This window comes from Oreochromis niloticus, linkage group LG7, assembly GCF_001858045.2.
Source record: "Oreochromis niloticus isolate F11D_XX linkage group LG7, O_niloticus_UMD_NMBU, whole genome shotgun sequence".
NCBI lineage: Eukaryota > Metazoa > Chordata > Actinopteri > Cichliformes > Cichlidae > Oreochromis > Oreochromis niloticus.
In genome coordinates, this window is record NC_031972.2 from 2,452,058 (window position 1) to 2,471,991 (window position 19,934).

General features: G+C 41.3%; 1 long non-coding RNA gene across 1 annotated transcript; it reads left to right on the forward strand.

Annotated features, from left to right (window-relative positions):
- Window positions 1-5,652: 5,652 nt before the first annotated feature.
- Window positions 5,653-7,577, forward strand: LOC102077841 (uncharacterized). The gene is made up of 3 exons (XR_265851.4): window positions 5,653-5,848; window positions 6,041-6,177; window positions 6,326-7,577. It is a non-coding gene; the product is annotated as an uncharacterized LOC102077841 (long non-coding RNA).
- Window positions 7,578-19,934: the final 12,357 nt, after the last annotated feature.

Consider the following 19,934-nt stretch of genomic DNA (forward strand, 5'->3'; position numbering starts at 1 on the left):
ATTGCATCGGAGCAGCGTGGTTTGTTGCTCAGGTGTTACAGGTGCTTTGGTAGCGGCCTTCAGATTGTCTGTCCTTTTGGCTCGGGTGCTTCTGGTCTTCTTCTTGACAGCATCCCACAGAGTCTGTTTGGGGTTCAGCACGTTGGCCACTGAAGCACTGTAAAAACATTTGGCAGTAGTTCGGTAATGTAGGCAGGTGCTAAGTTCAGCTGGAAAAGGAAATCTGCATCTTCATTAAGCAAGTCAGCAGGTGGAAGCATGAAGTGATTTCTTGGTGGATGGTTGACACTGACAAACACACTGGACCAACCAGCACCAACAACAACAGAGACAACAGCAGCAACATTGAACCACAAAATCAGACATCTCACACTGGACGTCCAGTCCTCCTCCAGACTTTAGGACCCTTGTTTAATGCAAAGTGTACTTTAATTTGAAAAATAGCCTTTTCACTTGCCCAGTTCTTTTCCTCTGTAGCACAGGAAAAACCTTCTCTCACTGCCTCTGGTTCAGGAGTGTCTTTACACTAGAAAGATTCCTGAAGGTGTCTCCTGATGCTCCGACACCAGCATCATTCCCTCCATTCTCCCAAATCTCTGAGTCATCTTCTCAAAGCTGCAGTCATTGCTGCTGCTTATGCACCTTTTCCTACCACACTTTTCCCTTCCTGTCAACTTTCCATAAACATGCTTCAGTACGGCACTCAGCGAGCAGCCAGCCTTTTCACTAATGAGCTTCTGCGGTTTATCCTCTATGTGCAGAGTGTCGGTGATCAGCATCTGGACAGCTGTGGTTGTGTGTGCTCAACTAGACTGGGAGATAAAGAGAATTATAGTGCTTGGATAGTAATTTACTCAAACTAGAAATGAAACAGTCTAATATTTTCAGATATTGGAATTTTAATTTAATGAGCTTGTTAAGCTATTATTATAAAATATTTAGTTTAAATGCAATGAACGAAGAATATGTGTCAGTATATTTTTTGAAATTAAAGTACAAAGTTAACTTTGTCACTTTGTATCCAGTAATCAGTCTGAGCAGTGTTTGAGGCTCTGAGGAGCCACACAGAGGATGTGCTGTGGATTCAGCTCAGGACACGACCACAAAGGGATTCTTATGGATTTAATCTGAAATATTTACAACTCAGGTGAGTGCAAGTGTTGCATTTCTGCTATCTGCGAAAAAAGGCCAGAGGCTAGTTTAAGGAGCCGGTGGGTCGATGTTATATCACACGGATCCTTCCTGACTCTGACTCGTGGTGTTTGCTGCTGCAGCAGGTCTGCTCAGGACCATAAGTTTCATTTTTTGATTCCTTTTTCATTTCTTAAGTTTGTTAACATTTGCTGACTCGTGTACAAACACAGAAAAGGTGACGGGTAGCAACAAAGAAGGAAACAAGAAAAATAATGAGTCTGCTTTCTGACATCATCTGTTGTGCTGTTAGACCAAACTAGTATTCATAAGCTGCTAATGAACCAGCGCCTGAATAACTTGCATGCAAAATTTATCTTTATACTGTGAATGTTGTCCAAGCTGCATGATCTGGAAGTACAGAAGGATGGGTCGATACTGGATGATAAGAATGCACAAACCTTGGCTGGAAGGCTGCGGGCGCCCAGCTGGCAGACTTACAAATATAAATGCTGCCAAAACTCAACCAAAGAGTGAGTGAAAACAAAACAAGAAGAAATGCAACAAAGCTCCTTAACAGGCACAGTGAGGCTTCAAGGTAAATGCTGACATCAGCATGCTGAAGCCCACACAGTGACAGCGAGGCGATCCACACACGCTAAGGTTCAGCTTTGAAAATAAGAATGCGAGTACAAATGCAGAACAAGTCATTAATAAAAAAAACAAACCTCTGTATTAGGATACAACAACAGCAAGGTACGAATGTGAAACCATGAAGTGAAAGAGAATCATTATAAGGGAATAACCGGAAACAAGGACAAAATCCAGGGACCGTGAGAGGGGGACGGTCCTGGTACCAGAAATGTGAGCCTACGGTTACCGAGGCGGTGATCAGAGTAGATCATCTGGTAAGAGTTGACGTACTAAACGTCATGAGATCCATCCGGTGGGTGTTGAGATATTTTAGTGTGGACTAAAGCGGTGGACTGAGTCATGCTGCTGTGAATGTCCGTGCACAGGCTTTCTCTGAGCTGCGCGATTCAGGAAAGCAGCTCCATGTTCAGACGCTGCTCAGGGACACAGCTGTACAGATCACAGAGGCCAGAGCCCTGCTGATCACTTCTGGATGATAATGAAAGCAAATGACACTGAGACTGTTAGCTGTCAGGTTCCTTCATGCAGCCTGAGCAGTGACAGCGTGAAGGCCAGCCTCTCTTTATTAGTATCATTACTTAAACTAATGATGCTAATACGCACTTTAAGACTGGGGAAAATGTATGTATTGTATGGGTGTCGCACATCATCACTGTCTACAGCTATAACTAAAAAAATTAATGTAGGTGTAACTTTACTACATGCAGGGTCTTATCTGAAGCTCCAAACTGATATCCCTAAAACTACCTTTTCATGCTTTTGTTGCAATCGTTGTATCAGTGGAGTAAAAAAGTTGATTATATACAGAAGTAATTGCAGTTTTTTTATATGCTTTTTAATAAAGTCACCATACATAACAAATATAATGCATGAAAATGAAGCACTCATATGAATACACAACGGTACAGACGTAAGACTTGTTGTACCTACTTTAATTCCCTTTTTGTTAATGTTGTTCATTATTTTAATAAAACCTAAATAACACTACAAAATCCATATTCAGGACTTCAGTTATTGACCTCACATCGCATCTGTTTTTAATCCTCTGTATCTTTGTTTCTGAAATTTCCTGCATTGTTTGTTTGCCTGTTTTAACAAACTCCTGTGTTATTTGTTTCATTATGGCTTTTTTCAGTATTCTAAATAGATGCAGGTGTGTCAGCAGGTGATGTCTCATTGATGTCTGAGGTATTAACTGTCCTGTTCTTGTGCTGAAAGTTGCTTGAAAACCGTTTTAATAGTTGCTGTAATTTTATCTTGGATGGTTCTAAATGGGGCAGCACGGTGGCACGGTGGTTAGCACTGTTGCCGCACAGCAAGAAGGTCCTGAGTTCAATTCCACCATTAGGCCGGGGTCTTTCTGTGTGGAGTTTGCATGTTCTCCCCGTGTTTGCGTGGGTTCCCTCCGGGTACTCCGGCTTCCTCCCACCGTCCAAAGACATGCAGCTTGTGGGGATAGGTTAACTGGATAATCCAAATTGTCACTAGGTGTGAATGTGTGAGTGAATGTGAGTGTGAATGGTTGTCTGTCCTTGTGTGTTGGCCCTGCGACAGACTGGCGACCTGTCCAGGGTGTACCCCGCCTCTCGCCCTATGACAGCTGGGATAGGCTCCAGCGCCCCCCGCGACCCTGAAAAGGATAAGCGGAAGCGGATGGATGGTTCTAAATGTTTTACATTTTAATGAACGTAAAACGGAAGCAATTTAATTTAGTCCCAGTCGTTCCTCTGGTACTCCAGATGTTGACTTTGCTGCTCTGACTCCTCACCTGAAGAGCTCGGTTACTAATCTTGGGGTAAAACTCGACACTGCACGTAAATGCGGTGGTGAAACCTTCATCCTATCACCTCAGACGTCTGTCAAAGGTCAAGCCTTTTCTTTCCAGATGTTATCCATGCGTTTATAACCTCACGTTTGGATTGCTGCATCTCCTTTTTAACAGGGGCTGCCCAGGGCACTCTCTGCAACTGGTGCAAAATGCTGCACAGTTTTTAACATTTGAGCATGTTACTCTGGTTCTGGCCTCCTTACACTGGCTTCCAATTGAATCTAGGATCTATTTTAAAATCCTTTTACTGGTTTTTAAGCCCTATGTCCCCCCTCGTTCACTCCGGTCAGCTGAGCAGCTCAGTCCTTCAATCATGACTGAAACTTAGAGACCGAGCGTTCTCTATTGTGACCTCGAAGCTTTGGAACAATCTTCCTCTTCACATTAGACACATTAGAAGGTCTACATCAGCGGTGCTCTTTAAATCCACGTTAAAAGGTTTCATTGTTATTTATTTACTGTATTTATTATTCTTATTGTACTTTTTATATTTCTGCTGGACAGCACTTTGGTCGGCCATGTGTTGTTTTTAAAGTGCTATCTTTACATGCATATTTTGTTCGTTAATATTTGATATTTGATATGATATGCTTCCAGCCTTCATTCAGTTGATCTCCTGTGCAGCTGACTAATTTTCGCTGAGAGCTTTTATTGACGTGCATATTTATCATGAATCATGAAATCTGTTCATTTTTGACAACATTTTTTAAATTACCTTATTATGTTTTTTTTTCTTTTCAGGAAAATGATGAAATAAATTCGAGGATGTTCTTTATCAGACTGACAGAGCATGAATATGCAGCGCACCTTTTGCCTTCTATGACTAATATGTAATATTGTATGCGGCGGAGCACGCTGACATGGAAATCTCTGCTAATGAGACCATTAATGTGTTTTATTAATAACCTTCCTAAGATGACTACTTGGGTTAAATATGTCATGTTGAGGATCCTGACACATCAGGAAGCCCAGGTGATGCTCTATAACGTGCTGCTAAAGTCATCTCAAATGTCAGATTATTGACACGGAGAGCAGAAGATGCTGTCATATCTGATATTAATTTTCCCGTGATATGAATAGAGATATCTCACCCTGCAGGAAATTTATCACCACGCTAATATTTAAGTGCAATTTCACAGAATCTGCCCGCGGAGAGGATCCCTACCTCTGCTTTTGAACTGGAAATGTCGCAGGCAGCCGTTACTTGATGTTTCATCAATCAGCCCTGCTCCACTTGCTGCTTCAAATTTCAGCACGAGACAGAGAAATATATTTTTCCCCTCCTGCTGTAGAGTTTGTAATACCTGTGCTGAGAAGCAGTCTTTCATATCTCGCTGCAGGATCTGCAGGGAAAAGCTAGTTTTCTATTTTATTTACCAAAAAAATCGTTTTTTAGCTCATGTGAGGAGATGTGTTGTTGGCCTCAACTTTCAGTCAACTTCAATCTATTTTTCTCTTATTGGGACAAACTGCATTTCCTTTGATTCACACTTAAGCTTTTTTAAACCACATTATGTAATTTATACATTACCAGCTCATTTCTATTATTATTTTATTATTTGTTGGTTCTTTACAGCCTTGTTGATTTGAGTTCTTCTCACCTTTTTCTGTAGCTTTTCCCAATCAGCTAACTGGCCTCGTGTAGCATTTCCCAGTGTCTGTCTGTATTTATTCTGTTTTAACTATAACCTGTAGCTATTTTCTCTATTTCCCTTGTAACTCTGGGTGTCTGTGATGTTGCCTTGCTGAAAGAGGTTTGATGCATGCTTTGCAAAGGTTAAAATCATTTGAGAATCGTTTAGTCTGCAGAAGGTCTTTTATTTTGAAATTTGCTGATCGGACCTCTGTAAACACTCGTGCGGAGTTTCTGGTCTCAGTCACTCATTTCAAGTCATCGCATTAAGTCTGCTTTGCAAATTTCGGTCATCTGAAGGTGTCAGCAGGAATAATGAGGGTACTCATTGTTAACCAATGAGTGTGCTGTTTCAGTGAGCTCCGCCCCTCGTTGTTCACACCTGGTTTCAAAACACCAAGATTGTGATAGTGAAAAAGCTTTAAAACCAATATGTAGCGTCACAGGCGCAATGACATCTTTTATACTGTGTGCACTACTTCGGCAGGCTGGACCAGAGCTGCTCCTCGGACACTTCTGAAACATAAGTGTTGAGTTGGGACAGTCGAGCCTGCAGATGCACCGGAATCTGCAGGAGCTGGAATCCAACCAGTGTATTCCATGTAAGTGCTCCCTGTTTGGCTTTGGAATTGTTGCCTGATGTTACCTCTTCCTCACTTTCATTTTCCTGTGGATCATCTGCATTTGTGAACCATCACAGCAAAGTCTGGGGTCAACAGGAGATCTTTTGTTGAATATCTTTAACCATCTCTCTGTTTCCACTCCTTCCCTTCCTCTGCTGTCACTCTCCACAGAAGAAGGAACTAAAAGCCTCTGAGCGCCGTACCACAGGGGGCTCAACTCACTGCGTTTTAACACACAAAGAGACAGAGAGAGAGAAAATGACCAAATTTCCAAACGTCTGTGCAGCACTTGGATAAACTGACTCAAAGTAAGTGGTTTAAACAAACTAATTTAAAATTAGGCAGTTTCTGAGATTCAAACAATTAAAAAAAACAAAATAAGGTTTTCCCAGTTGTTTTGGGCACACTCATTATTTTTAAGTGTATTTCATTACTTCTTCTTTTCTTAAACTGCAGTGTCGAGCTCTCGGTGCCACAACGCCAGAGAAGAGCACCAAACAGAGGGAACAACAGGTCATCAGACAGAAGTCATCAGCCAGTTTATTTCAGTAGAGACCAACACAATGTACAATGAGCAGAGCCAATCAGGGAGCGAGAAACCTTCTAGCCAAAATAACACAGTGCAGATGCTTCTCCAGAAATGGTTTGATGATTCTGCTCAAGGAGACACAGCTGAGAGAGAATCGATATGTTTTTGATATAAGCCTGAACTCTTTTGCTAGAAATCGCTGTGGAGTGTGTGTGTGTGTGTGTGTGTGTGTGTGTGTGTGTGTGTAAATCTGTGGGCTTAGATGGAGCGCAGGAGTCCAGAGAAAGGTGGCCTCATTGCAAAGTGTTCCACCGTGCAAATCCGAATTTTTCTTGTATTGAATCTTTATTTTAAATGTGTTAAGATAGAATAACAACAACAACAGAGAAAAAGAGACAAACAAACAAAACAAAAGGAAAACAAAGCAATAATAATTATAAATAACTCACATGTTCAAAAAGAGTGGGAAGAATCATGAGCTTATTTAATTCCACCCCCTCCATTCAGTAACTGATAGTCTACACTTGTTCTTCCATCATCAATCCTTCATTACAATTTGTTACATGTAGGTTTTATGCTTTTATAATCCCAGTAACACTTCAAAAGATATGCACATTTACAGATATATGTACTTATATAAACATACATGTGCACCCACACACATATATGCACATCCCTATTGTGAAAATGGTGGGAACACCCAATCAGAGCCCTCTCTGTAGTTTTGAACCGCTTTTTAAACTGGTTCATGCTGATACGTTGCTTCAGTTCTTCACATCCACAGCTTCAAATTCAGAGCATAACAGCTGACCTGCAGGATGTCTGTTTACTGAATACTTGATGAATCCCAAAGGAAACAATGTCAGTGATCTGTGAGATAAAGTTACTGTGCAACATGTGGAACTGTGTGCAGAAGTCAGTAGTACTTCTTATAAGACTCAGACATTAACACACTTAAGAGCTCTCTTAAATACCTGTAAATGAAAAAACTACATATACAGTACATGATGGTCAAACTGTGTGAGAATTGCTGAAAAGACATTTACTGTACATGCTTTTCTTTCCCAGCAGCATCTGAAACATTGCAAACCAGTGGAAGGAATCCCAGTACAACATGCACACGGACTGGGATTCTCTCAGTTCTGTGATTACTATGTATAATTAAAAACATAAATTATATTATATTGTATGATGTGTTGGAGCTGATCATTCAATTCTGACATAAGCACATGTATGCATTTAGTGGCAGCTTCCTGTTAGCACTGGTGGTAAAAGTGAAACTGGTCTGACCTCCTCACAGACGGGTGGGCTGTTTCCCTCCATGTACAGTTACATTTACAGTAGCAGGTCACAGATGTGTGCTCCTGTTTTTGGGTGAGTAATATACTTCATAGTTTGAAATGCTTTATTTAAAAAATGGTCAAAAAGTCGAGTTTGACTGCAAAGTGCTTTCAGTACATTCTTGCACTTCTGCATTATGAGTTCAGTCTTGACATTTGGTTCTGGCTGCACTCATAGAGTCAAATTATTCATTGTTATTAAGTACTGCAGCGACACTTTACACTCTGAACCTGTCTGTTAGTTTAAAAATGTCAGCAGTTACAGGTAATCGTTTTTCTACAGATTTGCTTCAGACCCAGGAGATGGAATATTTGGTTTTGGAGGCTGTAGTCACGATGGCTCTAACTTTAAATATGGAAGAAATTATTTACTGGTTTAGGAGTTTCTTTGAGTGTAAACTTAAAATCTAACTGTCTGAACTTCCTGTGTTTTCACAGAAAAAGCATCTTGTAGATGGTTTCGTTTCAGACCAAGTCCCTGTCATGGTCCCGAGTCTGTCGACTCAGTGTTTTGTGTTTCTTTATGCTTTTGTTTATTCTGATTATGTATTCCACTAGGATTTGCCATTTGTTAGGTTTCTGTTCTGTGCCTGCCTGGTCCCACCTTCCGTGTTCCCCCCGTCTGTCCATGATGTCGTTATGTCTGCTTATGAGTCTGCATCTGTTTAGTTCTGTGTCTCGTCTGGATCTCTGTGACTGTCGTGTGCTTCCTGTTTTATTTTGTAGGTCTGTGTCTTATGTCAGTGCGTTCAGCTTTGTGCTCTCCCTGTCTCGTCAGTGTAATCAGCGTCAGCCGTGTCTCCCAGCTGTTTCCTCTTCGCTCCGTTCACCTCTTGTATTTAGTGTCTGCGTCTTCCCCTACTCGCTGTCGCGTCGTACCCTCACTTCCTCTGTGTGCTCTGTTTGCTAGCCTGCCAACCTGTTTAGTTATGCTGTATTCTCAGTTTAGTTAGTTTTGTTCTGTGCCTTTCCAGGAATAAAGCTGAGTACTCTGAGTTACATCTGCCTCTGCGAGTCTTGCATTTTGGGTCCTCTCCTCCTGCCTGCCTACACACAGCCTTGACAGTCCCTTTGTGAAAGAGTAGCTGCCTGTTTGAATAACTATGGAAGAACTTGGATGTAGGCATGTGTGTTGCTGGTTCAGAGAGTACTCTGATGTGCGACGTTTTGAATGTTAACACACAGTTTATTACTACTGACTAGGGGGAGTCCCAGTAGTTGTTAGGCTGCTTGCTAATCGATCGTGCTTATCCATTTCAGTTGCACTTGTTGGAGGACGGACTGATTCTTTGGAGGAAAACAGTGACACAGTCTGCAGCATCTTTTATCTTTCATGTTAAAAAGATCAAGTGCACGATGTAAACTGCATCCACGACTGCATTAAGCTGCAAACACATCTGTGGCTGTCTGCAGGCGCCTGCACAGACAAGCATGCTAATGCTCAGCTAACCAAGAACCCAGAGTGATGTTAAGTATGTTACTGACCTCGTAACACCACAGGAGCTTTCATCTATTAACCATTTACCTGCTCAGGAGAGTTTTAACTGTGATACTGCCAACAGCTTCTATACATTTTATAATGTCAAACCTTGACAATACCATGAAATCTCAGAATAGATTATGGACGTATTAACCTATTTTAGTCTTTATAGTTTGGTTATAGTTACAGATAGAAACAAGTTTAGCTTTAACTCCACGTTTCCTGTCAAGCTCTGGGTCTTTGTACCAATCAAAGGAACTCCTCCTGTGCTTCAGAACACTGACCCCTGCAGTGTCTCTGCTCTTGTACAACTTGAAAAACGTCTGCTGTCACAGCACGTACAGTGTTTGTGGCCCTGAGAGCTGACTGTACTGGGACAGCTGATGTCAGAATGGGCATGACAGTCTGTCTGCCCCCCGCAGACCTGCTTTAATCTGCTGGCTGCTGTTTGCACTTACAGTGAAAAGGACACACTGCTGACACTCTGGTGATGCCAGTTCAGTGAGACTTATTTCACATGTTTCTTTCAGCTTGTTTCCGTTTTAGTGGTTAAAAAAGCAGGAACTCCGGCAACACTTGAGAAACGAAGAACAGCTTTAATAATTGATTATTAAAGCTGTTCTTCGTTTCTCAAGTGTTGCTGGAGTTCCTGCTTTTTTAATTCTTTCATCTTCTCCATGCACCTTGGAAGCAGGTGAAGTTGTGCCAGGATTTTTTTGCTGCGTTTTAGTGGTTAACACATTTTAGGAGTTTGTCGTAAAATTGCCACACCGGAAAGTCTGAAAACAAGCTGAAGTGGGACGAGTGCGAGACACATTTGTTTTGCAGTATTAACTAAAGTTGCATTGACTGTTATGTGAAATGTTTCCATACTGTAAATTTACATTACTTATAATGATGTAGTGTTTGACTACAACTATTTTCTTTATCAAGCTGTACATGCATCTAACTACACAGCAGTACAAAAAGGTAGTAGGATGAGTGCTGGTGGAACTGGTCTAAGACAGTTTGCTAGATCAGAAATGTCTTTGCAAATGACAGACTGTTACTGCGGTTAAGCTAGCTTTTACTGCGGTTAAGCTAGCTGTTAACAACCACAAATTCAACACATGGACCGATTCCAAAAAAGTTGGGATGCTGTTTAAGATGTAAATGAAGCAGAATGCAGTTATTATAAGAGCTCATAAAAAACAGTTTCATTCAGCACAGAACACAGAAAACATATCAAATGTTTAAGCTGAAACATTTTAGTATTTCATCAAAAATATTAGCTCATTATGAATTTGATAGCAGCAACATGTTCTTAAAAAAGTTGGGATGGAGACAACAAAAGCCTGGAGAAGTAAGTGATACAACCAAAAACAGCTAGAGGAACATTTCAGGTTAATTGGAAGCAAGTCAGGAACATGACTGAGTATAAAAAAAGCATCTCAGAGAGGTCGCCTCAAAGCACTTTATATTGTACCTTTATTCTAGGAGCACTTTATATTACTCCTCTTATATTAGAAAACCCAACAATCAGATGACATACAATTAGTCAAAGACACCGGTCTGTTGAGCAGCTAGAGTCCTCTTTCAGACAAGACATGACATCACCTTCCCAAAAGTCCAGCGGCTGCTCTCCTCAGTTCCCAGATATTTAAAAGACATGTTGTTGTGTGAAATATACAAATTCCACTTCAGCCCAACTAGATGAGACCTTTAGCTGCAAAGGGTTTGTAAGGTACTGGGAAATGGAACAGTGGCTGACATTCCAGCTATAATAGTGTGTAGCAGATTGAATCAAATGAGTTGGGAATAATTATTTATCTGTGATACACACGTGAGACAGTGGCGCTCGCATTTTATTCCAGTGGGCTCTATGTTGAGTGTCTGGTGCCAGATTTTAATTTTTTCTGTACATAAAAAATTATTTGCAGAAACAGCACAAATTGGTGCATACAGATTCAGCTGCATGCAGGGAATAAAGTGTCTGAGCTACATAATTAGCACCATGCAGAGAGGAGCTGGTTACATGTGTAAGTGACTTACACGAGGCACCAGGCTAAGTACAGGGGTTTACATATATGCCATTTGTCTAACCAGTAAATGGTCCCCAGTTCAGCTCCCAGGAGAAGACACAAATCCCCTCAGTGAAGACATCCAGAGTAAAACAATCTGCCCGATCACATCCCCACAGCTACCTGCTGTGGCCTGTGAATAAGGGAGCAGCTGAAAGTAGCACGAGGCTAATTAGAGATTTAAAATTTTGCCTAACATCTTAATATAATAACTCATAGGTTAGCCTATATGTGGCAGGGAAAAAGTGGAAAAAAACTTGCAAATTGATCAAATGTAATTAGAACTAAAGCATGTGCTCATCCTGGACCATTTAAATACACAAGCATTGCTCAAATGTGCCACTTGTATCTTAAATAGATTTATGTCAGATATACACGTGTAGTGATTTAGTACTCAGACACTCCCGTTTCCTCACCTAATAATTAAAAAGAGGTCTTTTAATTACAGAACCAGCAGCTTATGATCCCATGTACAAGAGCACAGCCCTCAGATGCACCCACTTAATCACACACAATGTCAAGGTTTACCACTGGGCCTCAGCACCAAAGGACCCAGTCTATCAAATCTGTGACCTTCGAGTTTTATTTTGTGTGTGTGTGTGTTTGTGATTTGATAGATTTCAGGACCTGCAGTGCCAGAATGGAGGAGTCAATATGTTCCCTATCAGACAATAAAGTAACTCTCTCGGACTCCCTCGATCCGTCTCCAGAATCCTGAAACCTCTGATGTAGTTTGTATAATGAGGAGTTCGGGAAACTACACCAAGTCACGCTGTGCTCGGGTATTTCATTTGCTGTTTGTTTAGACAGAGTGAGTTACACTGGAGCTATTTTTGGTCAGATTTTACTACTGATTTGAAAAGACAAACGTATGGTTTAATAAAGGCAGCAGCAGGAGGCAAAGGCACACTGAAGGAACATAAAAAAGACGAACAGGAGCCAAATGTTTTCTCACAACTCAAGATTTATTAACCAGTAAACACTTTCACTCACATGAGGTCATTAGAGGACCACATCTTTTAAGCTAATTGAGTTTTTACAATATGTTATCACAAATTTTATTTAGTGCTCCCCTCCTTTTCCTTCACCCTCCACATGGTTGCATCGCTGCTCCTGCCTGAGCCGGGTTTCTTCTTTCACCGGGCTTTGTCATCAGGGATCGTCCGATTGCTGTTTTCTCTCTCTGTTGTGTGTCGCTGTGTTGGTACCTTTGTACCTTTGTTTGACAAATCGGTTCCTGTTGGCTTTTGGAAGTTGTGACAGTTCAATGACTTGAGCTGGGTGAGCTGAGAGGCTAGCAACCTTTTTCTGGTGCTTTGCACGCGTTCATTATGACCTCGGGTCTTTGACGGCAAACACTGGCTCTGCTTAGAATCTGCTGCTTGTGTGGAAACACAGCTAGCATTAGCAAGTAAAGCTAGTAGCAGAAGAGTTTCCTCTTGCTAACCACCTTAGCCACAGAGCATTCTCATTCCCAACATGTAACATACAAACGATTTGTCACGTAGCGTCGGTATGTTACGTGTTGGGATGAAACGTGTTGTTAGCCAACATGTTGTAGTGAAGAACAAGTGATGGAGAGGGGATGGCGGCTCTGACCATGTCCGGTTTATTAAAACTGACCAGCAGGACTTTCAAATTAGCATCTGTGAGAAATCTCTCGATTAACTGAATGTAATACATTTAATTCCCCCAAATGACAGGTAACCGTGGTCAAGAGTTTTAATTCAGTTATTAAATTTTGTGTCTCCACCACGACTGGTTTCTCAAGCACCAACAGAAGGAACGTCCTCAGTATTTAAAGGGAGCCGACTGCTCACCAGATGAGGAGCAGGTGGAACAGGCCAGAGGGCGGGGACTAAGAGGATCCCGCCTCTGAAAGGTAAGGCACAGTAACCACACAGACACACACACACACAGAGATGCAGGGCTGGACTGGGACAAAAAATCGGCCCGGGCATTTTGATTAGAGACCGGCCCACCAGGTATTATAGGAAAAACCATAAAGCCTTTGAATGAAAACAAACGCTGTTGTCACAGTGATGTACACTGTCTTGTTGGTATATATGTATCAATCTAATAAACTTACACCTACACCATCCTCCCTATTCTGGTATTCTAAACAGTACCCGAAAGTAGACAGCTTGGTCGAGTTAACCTCCTGAACTATCTACAGCACATGGTGAAAACCTGAAATTAAGACAGAGAAGACTGTTTCAATGTTTCCTACACATACACCATGTATATAGTTCCACTCACACATGTATATATATATACTGCTTTTTATTTTATTCTATTTATTTATTTATTTATTTTTTTTCCACCTTCGATGTATATTGGTTTCTCTTTTTCTTACTTTAGCACCTTTGTGGTCCAGCTACCCAATTTCGTTGTGCAAGAAACTGCACAATGACAATAAAAAGCTCTAAGTCTCTAAGTCTAAGTCTAAGAAGGCTAGAGGTGAGACATGATCATTACTGATTACTGATGACAGATTTAGATATATTTTCATAAACCATTCATTTGCCACATCAATAAACAGCATGGCAGGGCAAAAAAATTTTTCTAACATGGCAACCTTTAAAAAGTGAAAGGAGACAGAAAGACAGGTGAGAAAGAAAAACTTAATTGACTTTTTGATGGCATTTCACACACAGTACTGGTACAGAATCTAGAAAATGTGGGAAATACTGGCATCATAAACAGTAGCCTACTTAGCTACTTCTGAAGAAATTATGATGGGAACCTAAAAAAAATTACTATGTACAATAATGGATTTCTATACATTTTACATCAGATGAAAACGTTTGTTGTAAGATTCAGATAATTATTTGTTAAAAGCGAGACATTTTAAATGAGAATAAGAAAGAAAACTATTTCCTTGTCCCCCCCTTTCCCTGTTAATGCCCTACCTGCCCCCCTGGCAACACTTTGCTAGACCCGCCCCTGCACAGTTACCAGCTGTCAGCTACGTAGAAAAGGATCCTGGTGTTATTTGTCTCTCAGAAACAGCTCATAACTTCCCTTCAACTCATTCATGTCACCTAAAAGGTAAACCTGTTTCTACATCACCTGTTCAGCTCTGATGATTCAGTAAGGACATCTCCTGGTTTCATCTGCATGTTTCCCTCTCACCAGATAACCAAACCGATATCATGACCAGCAGCTTTACAGCTGTGGCTCCAGCAAACATCAGCTGATACTAGAAATTAATATTAAATAAATTCTAACAACAGCTGATCAAGCTTAAACGTGCTGCTGTTGTTTAACGCGACATCCGCTGGTTTCCTCTTTCTGGCACAAAGTGGGCGATAAACAAACAAGAGAAAAGCCGATCAGCTGATCATTGATCAGTTTCGTGATTGAAGTAGCAACAGGAGAGGGAGGGGAGAGAATGAGAGAAGAAGAGGCAGCTGTGCAGCTTCAGCTTTGTGTCTTTTTCATTGTAGCTGAAGTCCGGGACAAACTGTTCCTTTTCACCTCAGTACGAAACGCGTAATATTTTCTCTGAAGACGAGACGATTCTGTTTTTTAGGGGACGGTTGGCAACTCTAATAATTAACCGTATGAACAAAATAAAGTTCAACATCAGTAACATAGCACCCACCCAGCTGTATAGAAACTCCGTCATGCTAGCTAGTACGCAGTACGAGTTATTGTAACTGACTGTAAAAAGTCAGCATAACGAAAATAAACTCCACCTAAACTTGGTTTATATCTGACCCAGATAGACTGCAGGTCATAACTTCTTACCTGAAGTTCAGTTCACCGCCTCGGGTCTCTGCTCCTCCTGCCTTTCGGTCATCCACCTGCCAGCGTGTTGCATCTGCTGGCCTCCACCACTTGCTAATGTTACTGAATCTGTGGACGCTCCGCAATAGCCACCACCAAACAACTGAGTTATTTTTACACATCTCCCTTCATCTGGCCAATCCACCACCTTTCAGTGTTTATACCGTTACGGAAAAAAACGAAAGAAAAAAAAACCCCCATCGGCCCATAAAAACGAAAAATCTATGCCCGATGGCCAGTCCAGCTATGCAGAGATGGAGAGAGAGAAACTGGCAGGAGAACCAGGAGCTCTGAAGGACTGTGACAGTGAGCGCATGCCCCTGCATTAAAGTATTGTTTTGAAGAGATGCCAGTTTGTGTGTCTGAAACATTGTGTTGTGGTACAGAAAGGGCAGATTGTGGATTCTAGCTAAGAGTGAAATTTTGTGACTGTTTAAACTTGTTGAACTATTCTCTTACTTATCACATCTTTCCTGGGTGAGAATTAAGGCCTGGTTTCAGGCTTTGACTCAGAATTAGATTTCAGGTAAGCTTAGTGTAAGGGTGGGATGTAGTTGTAATGGTTACATTCAAGGGTAGGCAGCTTAGCAATGCATCACTGTCAGTGAATGGCCTCATAAAGACCCCCATCCCCTCCAGTGCACAGATTGGAGCAGGCAGCAGTCACTCTTGAGGGAACGCTGTAAACAGAGGAAAACTTTTAGTTAAAACACAGAAACTGCTCCTCCAGACGCCCTTGGCATCTGCCAGTGCATTTACTCTGGGCCTCAGAAACGCGCCTCCCATATCTGACGTGAATTCAATTTGGGGCAGTCAAGACAGGCAAAGAACAGATGGTGAGACAGACTGACAGCCAGCTTTGTCATTTTCTTGCTACAAGTCTTTAAATGATTGATTCATAAATGGCACGAAACAAATTCATTCAAGGGGCTCAGCTACATCTTCATTTGCTAAGCTGCTGCCATCAGAAACGGTTAGACTTGTGACAAACAAACAACATGACACAATGCACCTTTAAAAACCCTGCCAGAGTTAGCTTGTTGCTAGGGGACCAATGTGAGTCTGGGTTTTGTGAACCAGAGTTTGAAGAAGGTTCAAGGTTACAAAATCCAGGCCAGCAAACAAAACAGTGGGAACGGGCTGAGGCAGGATCCAGAGTCAGAATAGGCAAGGTAAACAGAACGTCGGAGAGCTACGGCACAAAGCACCGAGACAGCAGATGAATAGTGGCAGGCCTGATGAAGCAGGAGAGTGGATCGTGGAGCACAGCAGCAAACAGGCTGAATGACTGAATAAATCAATCAGGAAAATTTGTGTTCTGGAGAATTTCTCCTCCCCAGAATCAGTGCTCGGAGAACCTCGTTACCTTTGCAGGTTTGAAAAGAGTCTGCAAAGTCTTTGCAATTGTGTTCATGCTAGTACATCAAGACTGTGGTCCATATGAAACTTTTTAAACCACTGGATACTGCACCACTTGCAACCCTAACCTGTTGTGCTTTGGAGTTGGTATCAAGAAGCAACTTTCAGGACAAAGTCCCAGAAACTGCATTTTATCTAACAGCCACACGAGGCTGTCTTTAAAAGATGTTTGTTAAACTCTTTAGAGCATAAAGAAGCATGTTTATGCTATGACAAAATGCGTTGCCCCGTTTAAAAGCTATATGACAGGAGAATCTTTGAGAAATGATCTATCTGGATACTGGAGTTAGTGGAGTTAGTGGCATAGACACCTTGAAAGATTTACCAGCACAAGTAGCTTTAGCTGGCAGTTGTCTGCTAGTCCTCACTCACGCCAATATGAGTCACTGAGCCAGAGCTGCTGGCCATGTATTTGTTGTTGGTGGATTTTATTGAATTATCTGACAATTTGCACGGCTTGCTACAGCCACAGTTGAGGACTCCTGTTTTGCTGGAATTCTGGAATTATATTAGTCTGTAAAGCAGCACTAGCTTGGAATCAGAGTGTAACATAGATGTGACTCCCCTGCTCCCACTCCCACAAGAGGAGCTGTGCTGCAAAATTTACAGTTCAAAATAAATTGGTTAATTCATCTCCACAGGTAGTCGTGACCAAAACAGCTAATAAAACTAGCCCTACACCGTAAAACATCAAAAGTAAATGCAGGTTTTACCTTTTACCCGCCTCCCGCCTGGTATAGATTTTAAATATTTACAATATTTTAAATCTATACCAAATTTCTGCATTTTTCCACATTTAAAAGCATTTGTTCACACAGTAGAACAACAATTCCAGGAATTGATGAGGGCAGAACCATTCATGCATTGGCAATACACAAGAGATGGATTAAAAGTTCTATTATTTATTTATTTATTTATGCAGTTTTCTTATTTTTTGCATTCCAAGGTGTCACCTCGGCTTACTAAGTTGGGGCTGGAGGCTATGACGCATTTCTGAGTTGGAATTCCAACTTCAGGCAGAATTCCAGATGAAAATTCTGACTTGGAACTTGGAAATCACAACATCTGACCTATAGTGGAACACTCTTCATGATAAATAAACCTTCAGTAGGAGTTGGAAGAAAGCAGTCAGGTCGGGTCTTAATTTAAAAATGTCACCAGTGTTCAGCCCACTGCCGATCAGAGCTTGCAGAGCAGCATGACCTCAAACAGGGAGGAGCTAATGGCCTGGGTCACGACATTCTGTTAGCATTAATTAGCATATATCTGTGTCTGTACACTGCACTGGTACCCTTACAACATGCAGCTAGTTAACTATGATAGCAGTAGCTGATTAGCACTCCACCCTCTCTCTGAAACATGGTAACTGGTGTCACGGTGGCTATGTCCATCTTTTATATACAGTCTCTGGTGGTTTAGAGTTGTTTGTCAAACAGTCAAATCTCTAAATGTCTTGTATTAAAAATACGAAGCAGATTTGCTTCCAAATCAGCAGCTGTGCAAAAGACAACACAAAATGATCCTCTGGAACAGAAAAAAGCAATCTGGTGGAGAACGCTGTTGATCCGCTCTACAGGTTATCAGATTAGTATTACACTGGCCCACTCTATCCTGCTGGCACTCTCACATTCATTTAGCCTCTGCTTTCCTTTCATGTCATATCTTTTGTCATTTCCTAAATCAGATTTTCCGTCTTCTCTTTCTTTCATATTTCAGGTCTTTGATTGATTGTCTGTCTCATTCTTGCGACATCTACTCTCACGCTGAGTTTTCAACAAGATGAGGACTGAATTTTCTCTTTACACTTTGGCAGCACCAATTTTCTTCTCCGATGAGATGATGTAGTAGTAATTGCACATTTTCTCCCTCTCGCTGTGTGAATGTAATGCTTGGCTGGAATAGCCAATAGGTTGCAAGGAGAAATGATTGCTTTCAATCTCTTTGAACAAGTCCGGGTTATATAAAAGTTTCCCTCATCAACATTCAGAGAAACTTAATTTCTGGTGCATCTCATGATGGATGGAGAGAAATTCTTAAAGCTTTAAAGTCATAAATGAGAAGTTTGTTAACCCTCAAGTATTAAAAAGAGGACATTTTGTAGTCTGTTAACTATTCCAGTATTCTTTAAGGGACTGCAGACTAGTTTGAATGTTCAGGATGAGACTGTAGAGTCACTGAGAGACAAAAACACTGAAAACAAAATTCAGTCAAATTTTATGTTAAAATTCTGAAATTATCAGCCAACTTTGTACCTATTAACAAGTATTATTGCATGTTACTGTTTTAAGTTTTAGCTAGTGACTCACTACACCGCCTTTTGGAACAAAGTGGTAATACACGACTACAACTAGTTCAACTTCTGTTGTATACAGTCGCTTACAGAGGTCACCACAGCACATCATCTGCCTCCATCTCCTCCTATCCCATGATCCTCCTCTGTCACGCCCACCCTCTGCACCTCCTCCCTGTGAGGTTTTTCCCTTTTCCTCCTGCCTGGCAGCTCCAATATATCCACAATCCCTCCTCTGCACTTGTTCACATCGTGTCAGCTATGCCTCTCTAACTTTGTCTATTGTCTTCGTTTTGTTTTCTTAAAGGAAACACACGAGAACGACTATATTTTAAAAGATTTATTCGCTTCAGCCGCTGAAATTACAAGTTACAGCGCTGGACGTCGATGTGAACCAGGGGTCTGCTTCACAAAAAGGATGACCCTGAAAGCGGGCGCTACAGTTTTATACTACAACAAAAACTTGAATACTGTATTACAAGTTGGTCCTATATGAGCTCTGCTGCTATTGGTCCAATCAAAGTATGCTACAAAAAAGCATCGAAAATATTAGGCAAGAAATTGTTTTCATATCACCATTGTCAAATTTTAGATAAATACAAGTTTCTAAATTTTACTAATTTCAAATTGTTTAAATCTGCCTGTCTAAAATACAAAGCTATACCTGGTCTGGCGCCTCCACCAATGAGGGAGCTTGTTAAACAAATGTCTAGCAGTGTTGCTGGGGCTCAACTGACTCGAGCCGCTGTGAGAGGTGATTGTGAACTGGCATTTAGACGGACCACCACAGATGCTCTGTAATATCAGGGAGTGAGCTTCTGGAATAGTCTTCCACTGTCAGTGAGGGAAAGGACGAGTCTCCCCATCTTTAAGAGTCACTTAAAAGGGCGGCTGAGGGACACACAAACATGTGATCATGTTTAATAAAAAGAGTTAGTTTATTACAAGAAGGGAAACGACTATTAGTGTAATGGGTCAGTGCAATATCAGGACAGTCAGGGCATGTGCAATACAGTTGATGTGTTTCCGTTATTATCTATACTGTCCTCTGTGTCCACTCTTCTTGTCACTGTTTGTTCTAATATGATGTGATCACTGTTTTTGTCCTTGTCACATGACCTGTAAATAGTGTCTCTGTATGTTTTTACTAACTTG